At 53.7% G+C, this 12,554-nt stretch overlaps 1 protein-coding gene across 3 annotated transcripts in view; it reads right to left on the reverse strand.

Annotated features, from left to right (window-relative positions):
* The window catches only part of SCN4A (sodium voltage-gated channel alpha subunit 4), a 59,897-nt gene that overhangs the window by 46,599 nt on the left and 744 nt on the right, over positions 1-12,554 (reverse strand). The window contains exons 1-3 of one of the 3 annotated variants that reach the window (XM_031657678.1): positions 12,108-12,435; positions 11,586-11,748; positions 4,228-4,520 (exon numbers count right to left, since the gene is read on the reverse strand). The gene's annotated coding sequence lies outside the window, so the exon portion shown is untranslated. Of the gene's footprint in view, positions 1-4,227; positions 4,521-11,585; positions 11,749-12,107; positions 12,436-12,554 lie in introns of those variants that run through there. The other 2 variants (XM_031657679.1, XM_031657680.1) reach the window with 2 other exon arrangements.

A 12,554-nucleotide genomic window follows, 5' to 3' on the forward strand; every position in this document is an offset into this window, starting at 1 on the left:
GTGGGGGAAGAGAAACACGGGTCAATTTGCACCAATTGACCCTCATACATCCCCTGACCCCCATATGGCCTACTTGGATGCAGGCACATGCCCTTGCCAGTGTACACACACACACACACACACACACACACACACACACACACACACTCATTGCCTCTGTGAGTCATTTCCCAGCTGCTCAAAAGGGTGGGGAGGCTAATTTGTTCCACTCAGGCTCAGGGCTTCCTGCCCTCTGTTGGCTTGGATCTTTCTTTTAAAATATTTTCTAGAGATAGGGTCTCACTATATTGCCCAGGATGGGCTCAAACTCCTGAGGTCAGTTGATCCTCCTGCCTCAGCCTCTCAGGTAGCTGGGACTACAGGTGTGTACCATCATGCCTGGCATCAGATCTTTTTAAGGAGCCCCTGAGCATGACGGCCTCCCAAACTGGTATGTGCACATCCTCTACACACACATCTAAGCCCACTTCCCCTGCCCTTGGACACATCGTCCCTGAGCATAGAGCTACCTCCCTTCCCCTGCCTGCTCCTCGAAGCAGTGGGTCCACGGAGAGGCCACCAAGAGGCCTGCTCACACCGAATCCTGGGCCTGGAGAACTCCAGGCAACCTGGCTCCCCATTCCCTCCATCCGTCCCCAGCCATCTGGGGAGGGTGGCCTTTGAGTCCTCCCGACTTGAGACAGGGGAGCTGGGGGCACAGTCACCAGCACTAGAGAAGAAGCTTTTCAGCAACAGCCTGAAACCTGGAGGAAGGAAAGGCTGACACCCGGCTCCCCTGCTCCCACGACTGCAAGCACGACCCCTTCAGGAGCTGCGCCCTGCCGCTCGCTCTGGGAAAGTCCTCCACCCCAGAAAGTACTCCCAGGATGTTTCCTCCCCAGCTACTCTTTGGAGAGCCTTCTCCAAAGCTAGACTGATTGCGAACTTGCCAACCTCAAAAAAAGCTAAGCATTGACGGCAGAGCTTACTGAAAGGTGGGCTGGAAGGACCCTGCTCTGTTGCTCTGGCATCATGGCCATCATGGCCACATCTGCAAACCACAGGCCCTCATGGAAGGGGCTCTGCAGTCCACTTTATAGAAGGACCCTCACCCAGCTGGGCGCAGTGGCTCAAGCCTGTAATCCCAGCACTTTGGGAGGCCAAGGCAGGTGGATCACTGGAGGTCGGGAGTTAGAGACCAGCCTGGTCAACATGGTGAAACCTCATCTCTACTAAAAATACAAAAAAAAAAAAAAAAAAAAAAGTAACCGGGCGTGGTGGCAGACGCCTGTAATCCCAGCTACTTGGGAGGCTGAGACAGGACAGTCACTTGAGTCTGGGAGGTGGAGGTTCCAGTGAACCGAGGTTGCACCACTGCACTCCAGCCTGGGTGACAGAGTGAGACTCCATTTAAAAAAAAAAAAAAAAAAAGGCCCGTCACCCAAGGGAGACCAGATAGGGAAAAAAACGTCCACCCCTGACCCCCAGCTCTGAAGGGTGCCCAGAACTGAACAAAGCCATCCTTCTTGTAACTCCTTCCCTCCTTCTCTTTTCCCTGGGACGAGACATTTTATGTCAGGGTCACAGACTGGCAATAGCCACAATAATACTGGTGAACACATATGTAGAGCCGGTTACATGCCAAGCACTGTTCCAGGCACCTCACATGTCCACGAGCATATTAAATTCTCACCCTGACCCTGTTATCACCCCCATTTGACAGATGAGGACACTGAGGGACAGGGGAGATAAGTAACTCACCAGATGGTATTTATACAGTAAACTGGGATTGAAAGGAACTCGGGCTCTTAATCAGGAGGTGGACTGTGACCTTCAAGCACCTATGGGCTAGGTGGGGGTGCCTGGTTTCACAGTCCAGTTCAAAAACAGGATAGGGGCCAGCAACTATTAGAGTTTCACTCTTTCCTTTTATGCAAGGGCTCTTGGCAGAGGGCCCTGCCAGGGCACTGTGTCTTCCCCACCACTCCTACTGTCCCTAGGCTCCTTGAGCCCCCCTCTCTTCTCCAGCAGCCCATCCCCCCAACAAGGGCTGTTGACTGAAAACTGCAGGGAATAAAAATAGCTGTTGCTGATGAGGCAGAATGGGGGCCAGCACGCATGAAAGACGGGGGCAGGGGTGCTGCAGGGAACCTGGGATCCCCCAGCCCCAACGAGCACCTTCCAATGGAGCCACGGGGGACCTGGCCTGTTCCTGCCACAGCAGGGCTAGGGACCCCTGCCGAAGTCACCAGAACTGCTGGAAGCCCCACACCTGCCCCAGCCGTAGGGCTGCCCATGAGACCCACTGCCCTCTGCCCCCACCCTGCCTTGCACCAGTCAGCTTCCTCCCCAGGGAGCGGGGGCCTTGGCCTCTGTGGGCACAGCCCTGGCCACTCTCGCGAGCTGTGCGCCCCAGGGAAGTGACAGGAGTCAAGGGCCTGACCGTTTGTATAACCTGTTCCATGGTCCTTGACACCCTCTTCCAGCGTCCCCTCCCTTCTCCCAAGCTGCTCTCTGGGGCCTCAGGGCCAGATTTTCCGTTTGGCGAGAGCCTTTCTACCCTTCCCTGCAGGTTCCAATCCTTCCTGCCCCTCTGGTTATGCCTCCTCCAGGAGCCTTCTCAGAACCCCGCCCCTGCCCTGAAGATGCACTGTCCCCACCCCCACCATCATCAGATCTGTCCTCCTTTCTGATGGCCAGAGTTGTCCCCAAAAGGCAGACGCCTTGTCACACCCACCCCAACACCTGACAAAGAGTTCCGTGCCTTCAGCACCAAACTCGGGGCTTCCCTGGACCTGGCCTGGGGTCATAGCAGAGACCCTGGTGACAAAAGCCAGCAGAGCAGGTCTCGACCAACACTCAGGCCAGTCTTGAGCTGAGGAGAAGCTCCCTGAGGCTGAGCTCGCACCCCATGCAGGTTTCCAACCAGAAATGACGAGCAGGGCCAGGCTGGGATGGGAGCCACCTACGAAGGACCCTCCGTTGCCTTCCCCAAGCCCCCTAAAATCCCAGCACAATTCCTTGAGAGATACCAGGAATGGAGAGGGGGAAGGCTGCTGAGGAGCCTGCGGGCAGGGCACGTGTGGCCAGGGGGCTGGGCAGGCCCTTACCCTGCTCACCTTTTCTTGGTCGCCCTGCCTGACACAAGTTCCAAGGTCCTTGGGTCTATTTACATGGTCCCACACAGGTGATGTGGCTCCAAATGCTAGCACAGTGACCATAGCTGTCCATACCACCACCACACAGAGTGAGGCCACTGGCCACAGGGAGGGGACTTGGGGATGGCCCGGAAGAATCTGGAGGGTCCTGGTAGAATAAGCCCTCCCTGCCTCCAAACTATGTCCCCCCAACTCCACTCAGGCCACTCTGCCTTCTCCACCAGCCACAGCCCACCCCAGCAGGGAGGAAGGGACGGGGCTGTGTTCTGTGCCAGCCCCAATCCCCGGACCCCACTCTCCAGCCCTGTGTCTCCTCCTAAGAGCCCCCCAGACCCCTTCTGGCCCCCCAGAGTCCCCTTTTTGCTGTGGTCACATATTCTTCCCCTCAAGCTGGGCTTTATGGATCCGGTCCCCATGTCCCCCTCGCCTTCCCGGCAGGTCTCAGCGCTCTCGACTTCTCTAGGAAAAGAGCCCAGCCGCGCCGGGTGGGCTGGGGGAGGGGCAGGGACGTGGGCAGAGCCTGGGATATGTACTCTGCTGGCATCTCGCAGATTCCTGTTCTCAGCAGAGCAAAGGAGCCGCCGGCACCCCCCACCCCAGCCTCCTGCCGCACTCCTCCCCCTACAGCCCTGCCTCTGAGCCATGCAAACAGGCCAAGCAAAGTCACTGTTTCAGCTCCTTGCTCTCCTCTCCTGAAGAAACTGCAGCCCCGTTCTGTGTCCCTTGGGTCACCCATGCCCCTCCAGAGCCAAGCCTTAGCTCGTGGGCTGTTTGTGACCAGAACAAGGAACCTTGCTGAGGGCAGTGACAGTTTGCCAGCCAGGGGCAGAAGGAACAGATGACGGGACAGAGAGAGGCAAGTCTGGGGCCAGAGAGAGGGCCCAGGCACCAGAAGTTTCGGCAGGGGCTGTGGGACAGAGCGGGGCTCAGGCCGCAGAGCCCCGTGTGGGCAGGCGGTCAGCAGTACCCAGAACAAAGTGGTGACTTCCTCAGAGCCACGCTGGGGTTCGGGCCAGAGAGGTCTCCCCCTGGGGGTGGCCTGCCTCTTGGGGTACCCAGCCCGGAGCGGGTGTGGGGGCGCAGTACTCACTATTGGACGGGAGCAGAGCGGTTGCTGACAAGCCCAGAGCGCCGTGCCCACCTCAGGCTGGGGCTGGAACTCTGGGGGACTTGGCTGGGGGGCCGGGCCGGCGAGGACAGCTGCTGCCGCTGATGTCACAGGGTCATGAGTGAAACCTGAGGACTGGGCCAATCTTCAGGTGGGAGCCTCGGTCACACTTCCCTCGCCGGGTGTGCTCTGGACTCAGCCTGCTTGGCTCCGGCCTCACCGCTTGGGCTCCAGCCTCACTGCTCTAGGAGTGACAGACTCCCGGGCACACGCACCTATTCACACGGACACACACACACTCACTCACTGGGACACATGTATGAGCCTACATAAGTGGTTCCTCTCCCAACCTGGACAGTTTACACAGGCTCACCTCACACTCGAATCTCCACACTTATTCCCAGAAGCACTCCTGAGGTACACACTGGCTCACACTCAGTCACTCGAGTGCACACTCACAGACACACCCACACAAAAGCTGTGCTCCCACAGGCTCAGTCATGTGCAAATCACCCTTCATACGTTCACGCAGATGCTTCCTCTGCTGTTATACCCGTTCACACACACGCCTCCAGCTCACACGCACAAACACACTTGCACCCACGCAGCAGTCTTGTGCATACACACATGGCTTCTAGTTGTGCCCACAGGCACACTTGTGTCCCGAGCAACTCAAATGCCATATCGCACAGACACAAGACTCTTACTGAGTGGCTGCCTGGGTGTACACACACGACAGCACAAGCACACATACACGCACCCACAACTACAGCCACAGCCACACCCACTCCCACACCCACTCCTACAGCCACACACACCCACACCCACTCCCCTCCACACACACCCACAGTCATGCCCCTGTGTTTATGGATTTCACGCATGTGACATGCTCCCATTCACGTGAAGAAGTACCACTAGCATGGTCACCAGATGTGCGACAAGCATATGCCCATCTGTACACCCACAGCCATACCCTCACATCACACACCGGACACACACAAGTGCATGAACACCCCCGCCCCTAGCTGTTTAGCTGGACCACACAGACGTCTCCAGGTCCCTTCTCCACCCCCACGCCCACCCCCCTGGCTGGACATCTGTCCCTGGCTGAGGGAGGGCTGTGCTGGGGGCCAGGTTGATGGACCCCACCTCATCCCTCCACTCTGGGGCTCTGGTGACCCCTGGTGGAGCCGCTGTGAAGTGCCCCCTGGCTGCCAGCTGGAGAAACCCCTGGGGAATCCTGTCGCCCAACCCTCATTCTACCAAATCCGTCAGCCTTGGCAATCCTGTGCCACCATCTTTCCCAGCAGCTCAGAGGTCCAGCGGCTTCCCTGGGCCCCGAGTGAGCTGAGCCCAGGTCAGAGCAGCCTTTGACGGAAGCATAGGGAGGCCTGGGGAGGGGCTGCCCTCCCCTGTCCCCACAGCAGCTCTGCCCAGACCCTGTGGACACAGCCTCAGTCCTTGCTGAGCCCCTCCTGGGGGCCAGGCCTGCCCGTGGTTCAGGAAGTTCCTGCCAGGCCCAATGTGCATCTCTGCCCAGCCCTGCTCTGGCTGTGGCCTGTGGTCCCCACGGAGTCGCCTCACACCCCCAGGGCTGTTTTCTAAACCTAGGTGTGGCACTGGTGTTCTCTATGCAGAGAATTCTGACTTGTGATGGTTCCATTTAGGATTTTTTATTTCTTTCTCTCTCTCTTTCTTTCTTTCCTTCTTTCCTTCTTTCTTTCTTCCTTTTTTTTTTTTTTTTTTTTTTTTCACTCTTTTTGCCCAGGCTGGAGTGCCATGGTGTGATCTTGGCTCACTGCAACTACTGCCTCCCAGGTTCAAGTGATTCTCCTGCCTCAGCCTCCCAAGTAGCTGGGATTACAGGTGCCCACCACCACACCCGTCTAATTTTGTATTTTTAGTAGAGATGGAGTTTCTCCATGTTGGCCAGGGTGGTCTCAAACTTCTGACCTCAGGTGATCTGCCCACCTTGGCCTCCCAAAGTGCTGGGATTACAGGCATGAGCCTCTGCGCCTGGCCCATTTAGGATTTTTTCGGCTTCACGATGGGTTTATTGGGACAGAGCCCATGGTAAGTGGAGGGGCACCTGCATTCGGTTCTTTCTCCAGCTCTGCTCACTGGAGAGACATGCACAAACACACTTGCACCTGCACAGCGGGCTTGTGCACACACGTGGCTTCTATATGCACCCAGAGGCACACTTGTGCCACCAGCAACACAAACGCCGCATTGCACAGACACAAGACTCTTCCTGAGTGCCCATCTGTGTGTACATACACCACAGCACGAGCCCATATAATCACAACTACAGCCACACCCACACTCACCCCCACTCACTGGAGTTTCATTGCTGATGTAATCCAAGTGCCTGCCCAGCCCCCCCCTTCTTCGCCAGGGTCTGCTTCTTCTAGCGTTCAGAGGAAAAGCAAACATTTTTTCCCATTTCTTTCCCATGCTGTCTCCCTGAAGCTGCTCCTCGGGGGTCCTCTCATTACACCCAGCCCTGCTGTGGCTTCGGGTCACTTTGCTGCTGGTCACCATCTGGGACTGCTGGTCACCACCCCGATGATCACCGGGTCACTGCTCCCTGTCTGTGGGCATGGGAGAAGAGGGGGTGGGAGCTGCTGTCATTCCCATTTATGGCTCTACTCCTTGGTTTCTGCCTCGCCACTGCCCAAAACTACAGGGCAAGACCTTTTTTAAAGAGCAATTAGAGTAATTGAAGGGGATTACCACATATGAGCAGGCAGGGCTGCTACATTCCGTTGCGTGGGTTGCGTACTACACAATTCTGGGCACCAAGCACATTTGAAGGCACTGTAGATTAGCATAACTTAAGATGATAAGGTTCTGAAAGATGGCAGCAAAACGCCTAGGGGAAGGGGCTAATTTTTCTAATTTGCACAAAGTGTCTTTGGACTAGGGATGGGAATGATTGAACAAGAAAAGCTGTATGTTAAATACGGCTTTTTCTTCACAACCTAAGGGGAACGAATGTTTCCCTCTCTTGGCTCCTTCCTTTGGGGAGCGGCTTCCTCCCCTACTCCATCCAAATATGTGATTCTGCGGAGTTGCTGCTTAAAGGATGACCCCCTCCCCTAACACAGGGAGGGGCATGTTACCCACCTCTGGCCAATCCTTTGGGCCATAGTGGCTCATCCAAAACCTGAGGACACGACTCAAGCTGAACCAATCACAGTCCTTCCCTGGGAGTTACGTGTACTGAGATTAAAGGAAAGACACTCTCTCTGGTCTTGGGAGTTTCTAAATGTGTCTGAAGGAGCCGTAGTGTGTCTCCCACCTGTGAAGGAAGCTTGTCTGTAGGAGGAGGGAACAGGAACATCAAACAGAGAAGCAGAGATGTAGGAGGGGAAGGAAGGAGGAAAGAAGGAAGGAAGGAAGGGGAAGGGAGGTAGGGAAGGAAGGAAAGAAGGAAGGAGGGAGAGAAGGAAGGAAGGAAGGAGGGAGGAAAGGAAGGAAAGAAGGAAAGAGAGAGGGAATGAGGGAGGAAGGAAGGAGGGAAGGAGGGAGGGAGGGAAGGAGGGAAGGAAGGAAGAAGGGAAGGGAAAGAGGGAAGGAAGGAGGGAGGGAAAGAAAAGGGGAGGGAGGGAGAGGAAGGGAGGGAAGGAAAGAAGGGAGGAGGGAAGGAAGGTGGGAGGAGGGAAGGAGGGAGGGAGGGAAGAAAGGAAAGAAGGAATGAGGGAGGGAGGGAAGGAGGGAAGGAAGGAGGGAGGGAGTGAGGGAGGGAGGGAAGGAAGGAGGAGACAGGGCCCTGAAGACACTGAGTCTCTGAAACAGTTAAACTATAGACCAACTCCATTACTGTCCTGTCACATGAGCCAAAAAAGCCCACCCTTTTCCCTTAACCTAGTTTAAATTTTCAGTTACCCACAAACAAAATAATTCTGCGAAACAGAACCACATCTCAGAACCTGACCCACAGGAATTGGCCTGGTCACACCCCACTCCACCCCTACCCCCACCCCCGGCCTGCTCACTCAGCTTCCTCCCTGAGTGGTTGGGTTGGGGTGATTTCCCGGGAGCTGCATCAGGTTGCTCCCCCATGGGTGGTGGCACCCTGACTCCAGGGGGCCGGGAGGGGAGGCTCTGGAACTCCACCCCTCAGTGCAGTTCCAATGGAGTGGGACGTCGAAGCCAGGTCCCCAACACAGGGCATCCCACCTGTGCAATGTGCTCACTTATAAGTCCTCAGAGTACCTGCAGGTGTCTGCTGGACAAAAGCACACCTGCGTATCTCACCAGAATAAGCATAATTTGCAGAAACAGTGCAGCCAGACCTGCTAGGCAGAAAATTGAGGTTTCTCCACTGTTGAATTTTCGAGATTCCCTCTCTCCCGCATATCTACTCAATAATATAATTCTGCAGAGCAATACTTAGCTCCTTTCCTTCAATTTTCTTATTGCAGTTCCTTCCAATTTGTGTCTCTTTAGGAACTGCACCCGAGGAAAGGGATGATTTGCTGGGGTCACTCTCTGAACAATGCTTCCTCAACTGTACCAAAAATAGCTTTGAAATTTCCACTTGAATTCTTAGAAAGGGTTCTTTTCTCTCCATTTCCATCTGAGGGAAAGTGGAGGTAGCTTATTTTCACAATTCTGTGGTTTCTAATAATGGCACAATTTTATTTTGAGTGAACTGTCTTAATTCACTTAACCATCCCCCTATTATTAGACATTGGGTAATGTTCAATTTTTTCTTTTTCTTTTTCTTTTCTTTTCTTTTTTTTTTTTTTTTTTTGAGACAGAGTCTCACTATGTCACCCGGTGCAATGGCGTCATCTCAGCTCAGTGCAACCTTCACCGCCCGGGTTCAAGCAATTCTCCTGCCTTAACCTCCCTAGTAGCTGTGATTACAAGTGCCTGCCACCATGCCTGGCTAATTTTTGTATTTTTAGTAGAGATGGGGTTTCATAATGTTGGCTAGGCTGGTCTTGAACTCCTGACCTCAAATGACCCACCTGCCTTGGCCTCCCAAAGTGCTGGAATTACAGGCGTGAGCCACCATGTCCTGCCAAATGTTCAATTTTTAACCTTTAAAAATAACACTATGATGAATGTGTTTGAGTATAAATCTTTTCCTATGTTTAGCTTATTCCCAGAAATAGATTTACCAAGGCAATGGGGAGGACTTATAGTACATATTGTCTTGGGTCACTGAAAAAAAAAAATCCAAAGAGGCCAACAAGAGTTCCTATTGAGAAGAAAATAAAAAGGAAATAGGTGGAGTGTTCAGCGTCTCAAAGAAAATAATAGTAGGCAAGGCAAATAGCAGGAAAGTAAGTCACCTCCTATTCTGCTGCGCTGATGGGAGACCTTCTATGAGCAAAATAGATCAGGCAGATAAGTGTGTGGCTTTCCTTTCTTCATGGCAAATGCTTCCGTTTCTTTTGACAAAGAAATCGAACTCAATACCACAAACCAGAGAGTTTTGATCTCAGCCTTGTTTTTCAAAATACAAGTGGTCAACATGCACTTTTACTTCTGAGGCACTAGAATGATTACCTCCTCCTGACTGTTTTCTACGGCCACCTCTAGTCTGCTGCAGGCTTCCTTAGAGGGACAAGGGTGACAGCTTCTTTGCTAGGTCCCTGCCTCCAGCCTTGCCTCAGTTGAACCTATTGACCATTGTACACCCAAACTCATTTTCTTCAATGTCTATTTTAGTATTTCACATCTCTGAAAGCAAATGTATCATAGAGCTACTTAAGTCCCTTTTCCAGGAGTTTTCAGTAGCCTGGGGGCAGATGTGGAGTGAGTAGGAGGCTGATGTCTTTGCTGGGATCCCCCAAAAGCAGACCCTGACACAAGGCTTGGGGAGCAGTAGTTTCTTTGGAAGGAGATCCCAGTGAGCACTACGAGAGAGTGGAGAAGGGACAGGGAGAGGAGAAAAGGCAGTAAAGTGTGCGTTTCTGAGCGGGTCACTGTGGGCCACCCAGGCACAAGACCACGGGCATCACTGAGAGGCTGTGTGGGAGACACCACCTAAAAGTTGCCGCACTGAGGCCAGGAGGCTGCGAGTTTAGCTATCAACTCGCATCCATTATTGCTTGTGGGCTGCTCCTGGGCCACCGTCTGGCCTGTCTCACCTGTGGCCACATGTCCTCAGGTGGAGGGGCTGTAGGTGAGTGCAGGAACCCTCTGCAGAAGACTCTGGGGGAGGCTAGGGGTACAGGCCAGCTCTGACAGCTGCTCCATAGTTGGATCTGTGTGTGTGTGTGTGTGTGTGTGTTCACACACACACGCATATATACATATACACGTATATGCATATGAATTTTTTTTTTTTTAGATGGAGTCTCTGTAGCCCAGGCCAAAGTGCAGTGGCATGATCTCAGCTCACTGCAACCTCCACCTCCCAGGTTCAAGCGATTCTCGTGCCTCAGCCTCCTGGGTATCTGGGATTGCAGGCACCTGCCACCACGCCTGGCTAATATTTGTACTTTTAGTAGAGACAGGGTTTCAACATGTTGGCCAGGCTGGTCTCAAACTCCTGACCTCAAGTGATCTGCCTGCCTTGGCCTCCCAAACTGCTGGGATTACAGGCGTGAGCCACCGTGCCCGGCCTTATGCATATGATTTTTAAAACAAAAATAAGATCTTACTATGCTTACTGATATTTTTGACTCAACTCTCTTGGACAACTTTCCACATCAACAGAAATATTCTATTCCCACATTATCCATGGTTGAACAATATTCTATTGGGAGGATGCATCCCCATGACACATTTGTTTGTTTTTTTTGTTTTAGAAACTGGGTCTCACCCTGTTGCCCAGGCTGGAGTGCAGAGACGTGATCATAGCTCACAGCATCCTTGAATCCCTGGGCTCGAGCGATCCTTCTGCCTCAGCCTCCTGAGTAGCTGGGACTATAGGCACAAGCCACTGCACCTGACCCCCTATTAGACATTTGTTATTTCTAAATGTGGTTGACATAAACAAAGGTAGACAAGAAGAATCTTCCTGAAACAGGACTGGCCACATCACTCAGTATCTCCCTCTTGCTTGAAACCCACCAATATCTCTCCATTACCCACAGGGCCAAGCCTAAATTCCAAACCTTGGCATTCAAGTCTGACCTGTCCCTGGACCTCTGCTCTCTGCCCAGCTCCTCTTCCACAGTCAGACAGTTTGACCCACGGCGTCATCTCAGGTCCTGTCCGTTCATACACCTGGGTCTTGGCTTGGGTTCTGTCCCCAGCCTGATGGCACCCGTCTTCCCATTCTGCTTGGCCCCATCAAGGACTGCCTTCCTTGGAACTCCATCCCTCAGTGGTCAAGTCCTCTCTTTTTCATTATCCCTGGGGCGTAGTCTTACCTTTCTGCTCTCTTTTCATGGATACATTTTCACTTCCCAACAATGCTGGGACCAATGACCATACTGCTTATGCCTCCAGGGTTCAGATGGCACATTGCACATGCAGACACTTCCTTGGTCAAGGTTTGCTGACGATGAGCAAAATGGTTGGTTCTCTTTCTACCTGGAATGAGAGTGGAGATGGAGAGAGGCACCTCTGTGTTCTACTCACTGGGGGGCTGTGACCCCAGTGCCTGGATTTCAGCTTGTTGATGGCTACTGAAGCCATAAGACCCATGGGGACAGTAAAGCAATGCTCACAGGCCCACTGCCCTAGAGACAGTGACTATGGAGCAAAGGAAGAGGCGGGAATGGTCTTTCTGGTTCTTACTCCAGGACTGGCAGGAAGGGGAGCTGACATGGAGAGTGGGGGAAGGGATACTCAGGGTGCTAAGCCCAGCTTCCTGTCTGGATTTTCCTTGACTGCTGCCGGGGGCCTATCTTAGGATGGTCACAGCTGCAGAAATAGATCTCCCCCTTCACCTGTTCTTAAGCAAGGAAGACCTTGCTAACTTCCTGTCAGAAGAATGCGTGCTTTGGTAACTTTTCCAGTATGGGAGGCAGTACTGGGGACGCAGGTGCTGAAGTCATCACGAAGCCCCTCTCTCTGTTAGAGTGACAGGGAACAGACCCTCTGCCTTCCTCACTCGCCTGCCCTGGCCCCCAGCCTGCTCCTACAAAAGTCTCTGTTTCTCCTGAACTTTTCAGATGAGTCAATCGGGCTCTGGGACCCCGAAACCAAGCCTCCCTAACCACTCGCTTATTCACTCAACAAACACACCCCTCTTGCCCGCACTAACCCAGGCGCAGTTCTAGGGACAAGCAAGGGGCGGGGAGGGGAGCCCGGAGCAGCGCGGCGGGAGGTGGACATGCCGGGGAGGAGACCGGCCTCCTGGTGGCAGGGGAGGGCTCCTGGGGACCCCAAGTCCG

This window comes from Papio anubis, chromosome 17, assembly GCF_008728515.1.
Source record: "Papio anubis isolate 15944 chromosome 17, Panubis1.0, whole genome shotgun sequence".
In the NCBI taxonomy this organism is placed as follows: domain Eukaryota; kingdom Metazoa; phylum Chordata; class Mammalia; order Primates; family Cercopithecidae; genus Papio; species Papio anubis.